Here is a 12,321-nt window from a genome sequence, read left to right as displayed (position 1 = left end):
ATATATATATATATATATATATATATATATATATATATATATATATATATATATATATATATATATATATATATATATATATATATATTTCCCAAATTATGTTTAACAGAGCAAATAAATTTTCACAGCATGTCTGATATTTTTTTTTTCTTCTGGAGAAAGTATTTTTTTTGAATTTTGGCTAGAATAAAAGCTATTTTAAAAAATTTTAAACACCATTTTAATGTCAAAATTATCAGCCCCTTCAAGCTATATATATTTTTTCGATAATCTACAGAACAAACCATCGATATACAATGACTTGCCTAATTACCCTAACCTGCCTAGTTAATTAACCTAGTTAAGACTTTAAATGTCACTTTAAGCTGTGTAGAAGTGTCTTGAAAAAATCTAGTCAAATATTATTTACTGTCATCATTACAAAGATAAAATAAATCAGATATTAGAGATGAGTTATTAAAATGATTGTTTAGAAATGTGTTGAAAAAAATCTTCTCTACGTTAAACAGAAATTGTTGAAAAAAAAAATAAACAGGGGGGCTAATAATTCTGGTTTCAACTATGGGTTCTCAAACTCATTTTGGGTCAGTGTCCTGCAGATTTTAGCTCCAACTTGCCAACTCTTAACACACCTGCAAGGAGAGTAAGAGAGCTTGATTAGCTAGTTTAGGTGTGTCTGATTGTGGTTGGAACTAAACTTTGCAGGACACCGGCCCTCCAGGACTGCATGATTTAGGAGGTAAAATCAATAGTTTCTGTAGATTATGTATTTGACTGAGACTGATTGAATGCCTTACTGATCTGTAGCATAATGGTTTGCTTTTTAAAATATAACTTAAACAGAAAGATCAAAAGAAAGATTTTAATTTAAGTGCACTTTAATACAGAGATTTGTCTAAAAATTGTATTATTTTTCATAAATAAAGAACCCATAAACCCATAACAAACCCACTGAAAAAAACATCTTGTTTTGCTGAGTCTGATTGGTTAAGTTATGGCTCACAGTGTTTTAAAGACATTTAAAAAACATTGCTATTGTCCTTCAGCTTAGTCCCTTTATTCATCAAGGGTCGCCACAGCGGAATGAACCACCAACTTATCCAGCATGTGTTTTTCACAGTAGATGCCCTTCCAGCTGCAACCCAGTACTGGGAAACATCCATACACACTTATTCACAGACACAAACACACACACACACACCGGTTAATTTTAGTTTATTCAATTCACCTGTACCACATGTCTTTGGACTGTGGGGGAAACCGGAGCACCCGGAGGAAACCCACACCAACATGGGGAGAGCATGCAAACTCCACATAGAAATGTCAACTGACCCAGCCGAGACTCGAACCAGCGACCTTCTTGCTGTGAGGCGACAGTGCTAACTACTGTGCCAACGTGGGCCCCCCCGCCCCCCACCCCTCCACCCCCGCCACTCATGAGAAAAATGAATGGGGAAAATACTTCTATGCTAATACAAGTTGTCCTAACAACAATCAATTAAGTTAACTTAATAGTTTTTTTTTTTACAATTTTAAGTTGATGGAACATAAAACAATCAAGTTGTCCCAAAAGAACTGTAATATTTCAGCTCATTTAATTTTTTATTTTTTTTTGTGCAAGAACCTTTTGTGAATTTTTATTGCTGCTTCAGGTTCTTTATGGAAGCATCAATGCCAGAAAATAACATGTTAAAAAAAACTGTGAAGGTTTTTCTTAAAATGTGTTTTTTGGTAAATCATAAAGCATTGAGCTGCAGACGTATTTGATTAGAGCTGCAACTGAACTCAGGATAGAAGCTCACACGAGCAGACCTGAGCATCCTAAATCATAACAGTACAATAAAGTGCAAGGATTAAAAAAACTAAATCCAGCAAGCAGAAAGACAGCAGCGTTCTAATCCATCATGCAGATTTCCCGTATCGTTCCACTACAATCTCCATTTCAAATTCCACATTAAATTTAAGGGTGAGACTTTCACACTTTCTTCACCCCAAACGGCATGGATGGAGAAGTGTTTACTGCCTCATTGGTAGCCCTCCAGCTGTGGCGGACACATGAAAGGCTGATGTGAGCACGGCCAAAGTCACTTCAGCTAAAACGGTTGATTTGCCGAGAATAAAACCACACATGAGAAAACGACACTGAGACGTCACGACGCATCAGGAGCCGCACTTATCACAGGTCACGGCTCACTGGAGACCAGGACCGGGCCCCAATCCTCCTTTTTTTGTGTGTTTCTTTCATTTCACTAAATTATTACCTGAGCTGAGCATTAATTAAATACTAAAAGAGAGTATGATGGCTGAAAAATGGGAAAGGTGATTTGGACTTAAACTGCTAAATAAATTACACAAGTCATATTAGGAATTCAAGCAAGTCTTTGTCTAATGACCAAATGATTATAATAAGCACAATAATATTAAAACTTCTAACTGGCCATTTGTAAAATACATATTTTAAATCAGCACATGCATTTTCCACAGTTTCAAATGTGAAAAGAACAGTTCATTAGTAATTGTAAAATAAATAAAATAAAATAAATAAAAGTCTTTACAAAAGTGTGGTTAATCTGTTCCAACATCCTAGTATTAGTAGAATATAAATTTTGCAGAGTAAAATATTTTACACAAATATAATATAATAGTCACGCGGCCTTAGTGCCCCCACCAGTGCCGATATACAGCCATATCGCACTGCTACGAGTGTGATATTGCATTTATACAACGGTTTGACGGCATAATTGTGTATATAAAAACAGTCTCAAAAACCCTTTTGTATGAGGAACTACTTTCTTCCGCCTTGGATTCAAATCATAAGCTGACAGATAAACAGCTGAGCAAGCATCTTTTAAACTTTAGATCTGTAGTGTCTGCTTTTTGCTGGTTGTATGTGTGCGGAGTAATACATAAAGGTTAAAGAGGCTGTACGGGTGCTGATATTACTTAAATATATCACGGCTATCAGCCAATCAGATTCGAGAACCAGACAGAACTGTTGTATAAAATATAATATAATATAATATAATATAATATAATATAATATAATATAATATAATATAATATAATATAATATAATATAATATAATGTAACATATAGTTAATTAATATATAATATAATACAATTATTTAATATTATATTATATTAAATATAATATACATAAATATAATTAATGCAATATGTCACATATTTAACTGTGGCATGCGGTTAAATGTAGCCCAATTATGTGCGGAAAACACAGACTTGGCAACCCTGGGTTAGAACGTTGGGTGGGACTTGATCTTATCAATAGGGCTTTGTTTGGATGGTTGTGGTTTGTGATTGGTGGCTCTTGTGTGAGTGACAGGTCTTTAAGTAAGTAAAAGCTGAAGAGAGGGGGGAATTTATTTTATTTAATAAAATTTTAAGGGCACACACAAAAAATACGAGTATGCGTATGAAAAAAGAATTGATAGTAGAACTGCAACGTTCCAGAAAAAAACAATATCAATTGTTCACATTCATGGAAAAATTAAATGTAATATTCTTTATTTTATTCCCTTACTTTGTATTTATATATTTAAAACACAGTCTTATTGTGGATACGTACCCCTGTCTACATTTATAATGTTGTGTGCCTACTGGGTATGGTAACACAACAACTACAATAATATAAACAAATGAGCCAAAACCTTTTACAAGTTTAGAATATTTTATACTACAATACACCACCATTTACTGTAGTAAAAAATAAAGTATACTACAGTATTTAACAGTTTATCACTACAGCATTCACTAACATAGAGTCATAAATACTACAATATATACAGCAACATATCCACTTGTTAAGTGGTGACGTGTTGGTGATGTATGTAATACTGTTTCCGGGTCCAAGCCGCCACTCATTTCAGTTGAGAAATCATTTGTTTATGGTCACTTTTTATTCATATCACACATTAAAGTTGATTTTATATAAAGTCATAGTTTACACAACAATCTCTGGGCTTGTTGCATCACAAATACCAAAATTCTAACAATTTATAAAAAAATGAATCACTTTCTGGCCATTGGATATTAGGCATGGACGTATATATTGCGATTTCGTGATTTTCGAAAGTATTAAATCGCTTTGTAAACGTTTACTATTACCATTTCAAAAGTCTCCCCATTCAGCTGAATATAGCACTCGGACCCGGAAGCCGCTTCGTGTGACGTCACACTTAACAAGCAGATACTATTGTAAAGCTAAAAAATACATTATAGTATTTACTTGTATTGTTTCATGTTGGATTAAAGTGTTTCAGTATGATTTTACAAAATGTCTCAAGGGTTGACAAAGGAGGGGCAGGATCGAGAAGAGCAGGACTTTGTGAAACAGTGATGGATGTTGATGATCTGTTCAGAGAAAAACCCACACGCTTCTGTTGTCTCTGTGGTCCTGGCTCAAAGATTGACTCGTAGCTTAACTGCTAATTATCTGAAAGTGGACAAAAGCCAGTGGAGGATTCTCTCGTGGGATTACAGAGGATTGACCCATAAGGAGTATTACTCATGTGCTTGCACTTTTATCCCGAAGGTTACATTTGAGAGTTTCTCACAGATGTTCTGTCAGCTGCTGTGTGATTCACAGTTTGAGCGTTTAGCGAAGTATTTGTGCTACTTGTGTTAGCGTTGATCATCGTTTGGTCACTCTTTGTGGTCACAAAGAGAGATGGAATAATAAAATCCTCCATGGACAGATGTAGAAGAGTTCAATTAAACGGCAAAACTTAAAAAGGCAAATTAATTCGATTAAAGTGACAGTAAAGACTTTTGTAATGCTGTTTTGAATTTACATTGAACGCCTTGGTGTATTTCTTTGGGGTATGTAATACTTTATTTTCATATGCATTCTAGTCTGTTTTACAAACTATTATGGACATATAATTTCTTAGCATTTGTTCCCACATAAGTAAAACTGAGTTGCTTTTTATTACATTAAATAGGCCATTAAAAGTCTGATGTTTCAATAGCCTAAAAAAATGTATTTATTAAAATTGTAATTATGAAAGTTAAATAAATAATATAATATAAAATAACAAAAATATGTTTAAAAAATAAAACAATTTTAAAATAAAAAAATTTAATTAAATATTACAAAACAAAATAAAAAGAATACATTTTTGAGGTTTATTAAAATTTGAATTATAAAAATAAACACTTTTAGTCACTCCTTTATTAAAATGTTAGGGGAAACACTGCTGAAATATATGTCGCAAACATAATATATGTCATAATATAATATATGTATGAATATATGTCGCAAACTGAACTGAGAATTGAATTAGCATTTTTGAAGAATCACTGGGATGCAGCAAACATATGCCGGAATGGTTGGTGGTTCATCCTGCTGTGGTGACCCCTGATAAATAAGGGATCAATCCGAAGGAAAATGAATGAATGACTAAAAATATACTGGGCGCTAATAATTCAGGAGGGCTTCATCTGTACATGCTGATTTATTTAGATTATATGCAGTTTGCCAATGTCATGTCATCACGGATGAACAGTCACCCTTTCCCAGATATAAATTGGCATGTTTAAGATAGCAACCGAAATCTCCAAACAAACAGAGGGCAAGTGTCAGCTGTGTTGTGCTAAAATAAGCAAATCCACTCTGATTTCCAGAGCAGGGATGAATTTCTTCCACTGGGATTCTGGCAGGGTGACAAATCCAGACGAATTAATAGCTAAACTGAGTTAAACAGACACAACTACTGTAGCAATATTGTACACTTGGACTACATAAACATGCAGACAGCATGATAAAAAAACCCATGTGCTATCTTTAACACTGGTGTACTGTTCAAATTGAATACACTTTTGTTATGTTGGTGGCTGTTTTTGCCCCATTGACTTCCATTATAACCACATTTTTTATTGCAAAGCCTTGACCCCAAATAATCATGCATTTTTCATTGTTGATGGTTTATCCTCTTGTGAACAGTAGGACATAACATATGATGTCATGGCTTGCAATAAAAAAAAAATTGGTTATAATGAAAGTCAATGGGGCAAAAACATAACAAAAGGGTGGTAAATGTGTACTGAATTGAGTGTAATTTTTAAAGCATTTTCCCAAAATATGTGTCAACATAACATTTGTCACCAAAAATCATTCCATTTGCTGAAACACAGAGAAAGTCGTGGCCAATTTAAGCCTCAAAATCATCCCAGAGTAGATGAAAACATCCCCAACAAGGCTTAAAGTCTCCTGTGGTCATATGATAACTTTGCCCATGTTTACATCTGGAATTAGGAGGCTTTTTGGTTCATTTAAATCACAATTAGGTGAGTTTGCATGTGTTGTTTTAATCTGTAGTCCACTTTTTTGATTACTTTGAGGAGAAAGTATTTAAACAAGTTTTTATAATGATTTCTCTGATCTAATATTGTGAAATAAGCTAATGCAGTTTACTATTAACATGCAATGAGACATGCAGTATACATAACAACACAGTGCTTTCATCTTATAGTCATGATAGTTAGAAAACAGTGGGCATCTGATTCTATGATTGGCGAGACGTATCGAACCATGTGTTCTGTTGAGGAGTTTAAATGGATAAATCATCATTTAGTAGGGCTGTAACGATACACCAAACCCACGATTCGGTTGGTATCACGATTTTTGACCCACGATTCGGTTCGTATCACGATTTTTTTTTTTTTTCGTGTGGGGTGGGAAAAAAAAGATTTTTAAAACTATTTTTTATTAAATAACATTTGAAAAATCTTTATAAACTAAACTACAAAGAATAATATTAACTATGCAAATTATTAACAATATAAATAGCCATATATAAAATAAATAAATAGCCAAAGCTATATCACTTCTGTTTTCTTTGTAACAAAATACTGTTGAAAAACCAAACAGAACTGAACTCCATTGTGTAGATGGTTAAAGCATGTTGAAAATTCTTTTTCAATCAAGTTCTCTTACATAGAAAAAGTAAATTAAATAGCTACTAGGGATGCTCATTTCGTTAATTTTGCTAATCGACAACCGCCGCTCATTAATCGGTTATTACCAGTTAACTGGTCAGATTACTATTAATTTTATATTAAACAAATTGACGTGTCTATTTTGTGTCTGACACATTAAATATTGCATTTTAAAATACTGATTTATTTTTATATGTTAGAATATTAATAGCGGAACAGAACAGCAGAGCATTTCCACGCACCTGCAGTGTTTAGCACAGAAGAGCAGAATAATCTAAATAAAATGAATAAAATAAATAGGACTGCCCTAAATTATTTTCACTTAAATAATTAATTTATATTACAAAACAAAAATACTGACGGATTCTTTTTAATAACCGGCATAGGCTGTTTTTTCCAATCATATGTTTTTTTTCCGTCAAATAAAATAGCAGACTTCCTCCAATCGCTCGCTCCACGGAAAATATGCACTTATTTAATGCCCCGCTGTTATAATTATAATCACAAAACCTTTTACATTTTTAATAGAAATCATTATTTTAAAGAATATGTCCTGATATAGCCTATGGTTTCCTCTCTCTCTCTCTTGCGGTTCAAGTGCGCGCGCTGCGTGATGAAAAGACAACAACAACGCGCGCATATGTAGACTTTTTGTAAACAGTTTTGTTGTTTAAATATGATATTGCATTAATGTGCATACATGCTTTATAAGCTGTAAAATAAAAAGTAAAGCCTATTTGTTGCGTTTATTACGCAGATCCAGGTCAACATAAGCGCTGGTTAAGCATCAACAGGTCTGTATCAAACAGCAATATTCTTCTTCCATTTTGCTTCTTTGGCAAATGTGTCTGTAGGCACGGGTTATACGTTATGGTCCCGCAAATTAAATATGCCTTGCAGTTAAACAATGGGCGAAAACGAGGCGCACCTCACTGCCTTTATGTTGACAAGGAAAAAAGAAGAGGCGCGGTCCTCTTATGAAACGACTGAATCAGCTGGGTATCGATTGTGCAAAAGTGTTGCTGTCTGTGTTGTTACAATAGTAATATTTAATACTATTGTGATATTCAAGATTTGTATATTCAAACAGCTCTGGATTAGACCTTCAGAGCGGCGTTAATGAGTCCTGAAGTAAAGCGAAACGGCTATAAACTCCAGCAAGATAGAGTGATTGTATGCAGAGCCATATACCTTTATCTCTAAATAAAGAATAACTATAGAAACTGTGTTCATCTTAACTGAAAGCTTCGTCCTGTTTCCTGACCTCACGCATCGCGCACATGTCAGCAAAGGTTCAAACAGAAAGCGCACAGCACGGTTACAGAAAAGTTTGCGCTGTTACCTGACATCTTGTGAACGCCCACCCCTCTCTGTGCAGCCACATTAACAGTGTGAGCAAATCATCTTAAATGCGCTGAAAATCCGGCCGCTTTGACAGCATTGGCAATGTTTCTGGCGTTGTCGGTTGTCAAGCGGGGTTAAGTTGGTTTTGTTTTTGATATTCCTGACACATTCAGACGGTCCCTTACTAAGAGCTCCGTGCGAGCTCTCCCGCTGTTAAATATTGCGAGGGCTTAAACGGAGCAGTGCTTGTAATGTCGAACGAAAAAAAAGTGTTAATTAGCTCAACTTTTGCCGGCACGCGTGACGTTATTGGAAAGGTATCACGGGGAGTGTCGCGATTCTCCCTTATCACACCGATTTCGATTTTATATCGTGTATCGTTACAGCCCTAATATATATATATATATATATATATATATATATATATATATATATATATATATATATATATATATATACATATATATACATATATATATATACACATTGTTGCAAAAAAAAAAAAACTGCTTTTATTCTAGTCGAAATAAAACAAATAAGACTTTCTCCAGAAGAAAAAATATTATAGGAAATACTGTGAAAAATTTCCTGCTCTGTTAAACATCATTTGTCAAATATTTAAAAAAGAAATAAAAATTCACTGGAGGGCGAATAATTCTGACTTCAACTGTGAACGACCTGATTTCCACTTAGATACAAACACACAAAGAATTGTGGGGCAATCGAATAAAAAACATGTTTAAACAGCTTGCTGCTTCATAAATCACACACCAGTCACCCACATTCCCTTCTCACACACACATCAGACCTGCAGATCAAGCAAAAAGATCTTTCTCACGCTTTAAATTACCAAAGTTGGCAGGGAGTGTTGATGTGTGTGTTTCCATTTGTTTTTCGAGAAGGTCTGAGTATCGCTGAAGGGAATAGAAGTAATCAGAGATGTTTCTTTCTTTCTCTGACACATACTGTATACCTGTCGGAATCCAAATAAATGCATTACTTCTCGTATCTAATTTGACGTGAATAAGGACACATGCTGTATGATGCTGTTTTGTGTCATCAGAGGTCAAAGGTCACTCTGCTAAAACCATCTGTTAGCTATCCACTTAGTCCATTGACAAGAATGGGCAAGAAGACAGATGAATGTTAACGCCGTAACTCTACAGATGTTGTGTTTGATGGCTCGTGCCACTGATTTAAAAGCTAATGATAACAAACAGTTCTTAAAATGTTTTGATCATAACTGGAATCCCTTTGAAAATGTTTTAGAACCCGCTAATGAATGAAAAAATAAACACTTTTAGCATTCAGAATGTAATCTGTTTACAGAAGCTTGTTAACAATTGTCTGCTGGTGTGAATGCTAATGTGGTATGTTTGCTAATACTAATAACAGTACACTGCTACAACTGCACAATAATAATCAAAATGACACTGAGGAACTATATACATATACATTGAATGATAAACATATTGACGACAAATCCGAATCCATCATGATTGAAAACTACAGTGCATATCAATAAACAGTTATTGTCCACTGGTGTCGATGCTAATATTGTTATAGTTGTGAACAGGGCTTTTACTAATGTTAATAGTAAATTTAGCCAAATAATATTGGATATTTGAAAGCACCAAAACATCTCGGACAACTACAAAACAAACATTTTATATCTCTGCTGTCCGCTTGTTAAGAGTAACGTCCCGCGAATCAGCTTTCAGGTCCAAGCGCTATATCAAACTGTATGGGGAGACTCATCAAATGGTAATATTAAACCTTTACAAAACACTGTAATACTTTTGAAAGTCACGATCACAATATATATACACAATATATATACCAAGTCAAAATCGGAGCTAAAATCATGCAGTCTGAACTAGAGGTCTGCATTCCCGACCAGATTTCTACGGCGCGGGTATAAATTTCCGAATAAATCACGGGAGCGGGCGGTAACGGGTTTAATTTGGGACTGGAGCGGGCTGTCTAGCAATATCGCTCCCGACTCCCGAGTGAGCACGCGTATGTATGTGTGTAAATAAAATAGCGCGATGCTGTGTTTAGCTTGTTTGTTGCAGTGTGTGTGTGTATGTATGCGCACGCGCGAATGAGAGATATGTGTGTGTGTTTGTGTGTGTGTGTGTGTGTGTGTGTGTGCGCGCGAATGAGAGATAGAGCTTTGCCTGTGTTTGTGCTTGGTGCTTATGAGTGTGTGTTAGGGGGCGCGCGCGGGCGAACGAGAGAGAAAGCTTTGTCTGTGTGTGTGTGCTTGGTGCTGTGCATGTGTGTGTTTATACAGACAGCTTGTTATAGGCTGTCTGGACTGTATAACTGGGTGATTTTCGTTTTTTTTCTCCCCCCGCTCTTAAGCGGGATCGGGCGCGGCGGATAGAAAACGGGGCGGGTCAGGCAGCGGGACATCAAGTACTTAATATAAGTGGGAGCGGTCGGTTCCGGCTAAAACCTGGCGGGTGCGGGCGGGAGCGGGATTCAAAATTTAGTCCCGCGCAGATCTCTAGTCTGAACTCAGCATTAGTCTTTCGGATGAGACGTTAAAACAAGGTCCTGACTCTCTGTGGTTGTGAAAAATCCCAGGATGTCCTTCAAGAAAGAGTAGGGGTTTAACCCTGGCATCCTGGCTAAAGTTGCCCGCTGGCCTCTGTCCATCATGGCCCCCTAACCATTCTCATATCACAATTGGCTTGGTCTCCTCTCCACCAATCAGCTGGTGTGTGGTGTGCGGTCTGGCGCAATATGACTGCTGTCGCATCATCCAGGTGGATGCTGCACACTGGTAGTGGATGAGGAGATTCCCCCCTATGTGTATAGCGCTTTGAGTGTCTAGAAAAGTGCTATTGTAAGGAATTAATATTATATTATATATGTTATATTATATATATAATATTAATTATATATTATTATTATTATTATTATTATTAGTTGTAATATGCATTGCTAAACTGTAAAAATAAAAAGATGACTAATTAAAAAATTGTAAGGCAACTTGCTGCACAGATTTTCTGAGTTGGCTCAACTTTTAAGCACTGTAGTTGACTTGATTTGGTTAAAAATGAGTTCACTCAAAAAAAGCTGTGCAGCATGTTTTATTACAATTTTAAGTTGAGCCAATGCTTTTTTTTTACAGTGCAAGAACTTAATTGTGACATCTTTAAAGGCAATTTTCTCAGTGTTTTAGTGTTGAATCCTCAAATTCCAGATTTTCAAATAATCTCTGTCATATCCTAACATACATACATAGATGGAAATATTGTACATCAATTTTTAAAAATGAGAAAATAAGGCTGGTTTTGTGGTCGAAGGTCACAAATGCATGTTTCAAATATTGCTTACTCCACCTTTAATATTGATTAGTTGATTTGTATATGCTAACAGGCAGGAAAAAGCCTCAGTTTTGGAAAAGAACACTGGCCAAGTCACTTGACATTAATGAGATTTTAGTAATTGAGTAACGATGGACACGTGGAGTTGGGCAGGAGGTAAGGTTAAAGGTCACCATGGTTGAATCCTGTTGTGTGTCACTGGTGACCTCTTGACCTCAAACATTCATATCTGATGTCAAAAAGACAGCTTGACAAACCACTGATCAATAATCTTTTTTGTTGCCAGATTGTGCAATATTTTATTCCAATAAGGACATGCTGATATTGCATGATGTCACTATATTGAACCTATAATGAAGTAAGTCATGAGGTTTGTGGTAGGGCTGAACAATATATCAATTCAGCATTGATATCACAATGTCACATTGCAGTTTCTATAGACTTTAGACGGGAGAGCGCATGACACAGAGAGACAACACAAGCCATGCGCTCGCATAAAACGAGACTAGAACACGCAGCCAATGAGAACTCATTAACCACATGTTCATGACAACAAAAGCACAACACTAAAGCACACGACAAAAGCACATGACCACAATGTAAACACATAGCCACGTGCTTTGACAACAGACGCAAGACACGAGCACACAATGAATGAAAACACTCACCGTGCGCTCACAC

At 35.6% G+C, this 12,321-nt stretch overlaps 1 protein-coding gene across 2 annotated transcripts in view; it reads left to right on the top strand.

Annotated features, from left to right (window-relative positions):
• The window catches only part of LOC100330530 (olfactomedin-like protein 2A), a 50,067-nt gene that overhangs the window by 2,526 nt on the left and 35,220 nt on the right, over positions 1–12,321 (top strand). The gene's annotated exons all lie outside the window — the stretch shown is intronic.

Source organism: Danio rerio, chromosome 21, assembly GCF_052040795.2.
Source record: "Danio rerio strain M-AB ecotype USA chromosome 21, GRCz13ab, whole genome shotgun sequence".
Lineage (NCBI taxonomy): Eukaryota > Metazoa > Chordata > Actinopteri > Cypriniformes > Danionidae > Danio > Danio rerio.
The sequence above is the reverse complement of the archived record's forward strand: the minus strand, read 5'-3'. Positions and strand labels throughout refer to the sequence as shown.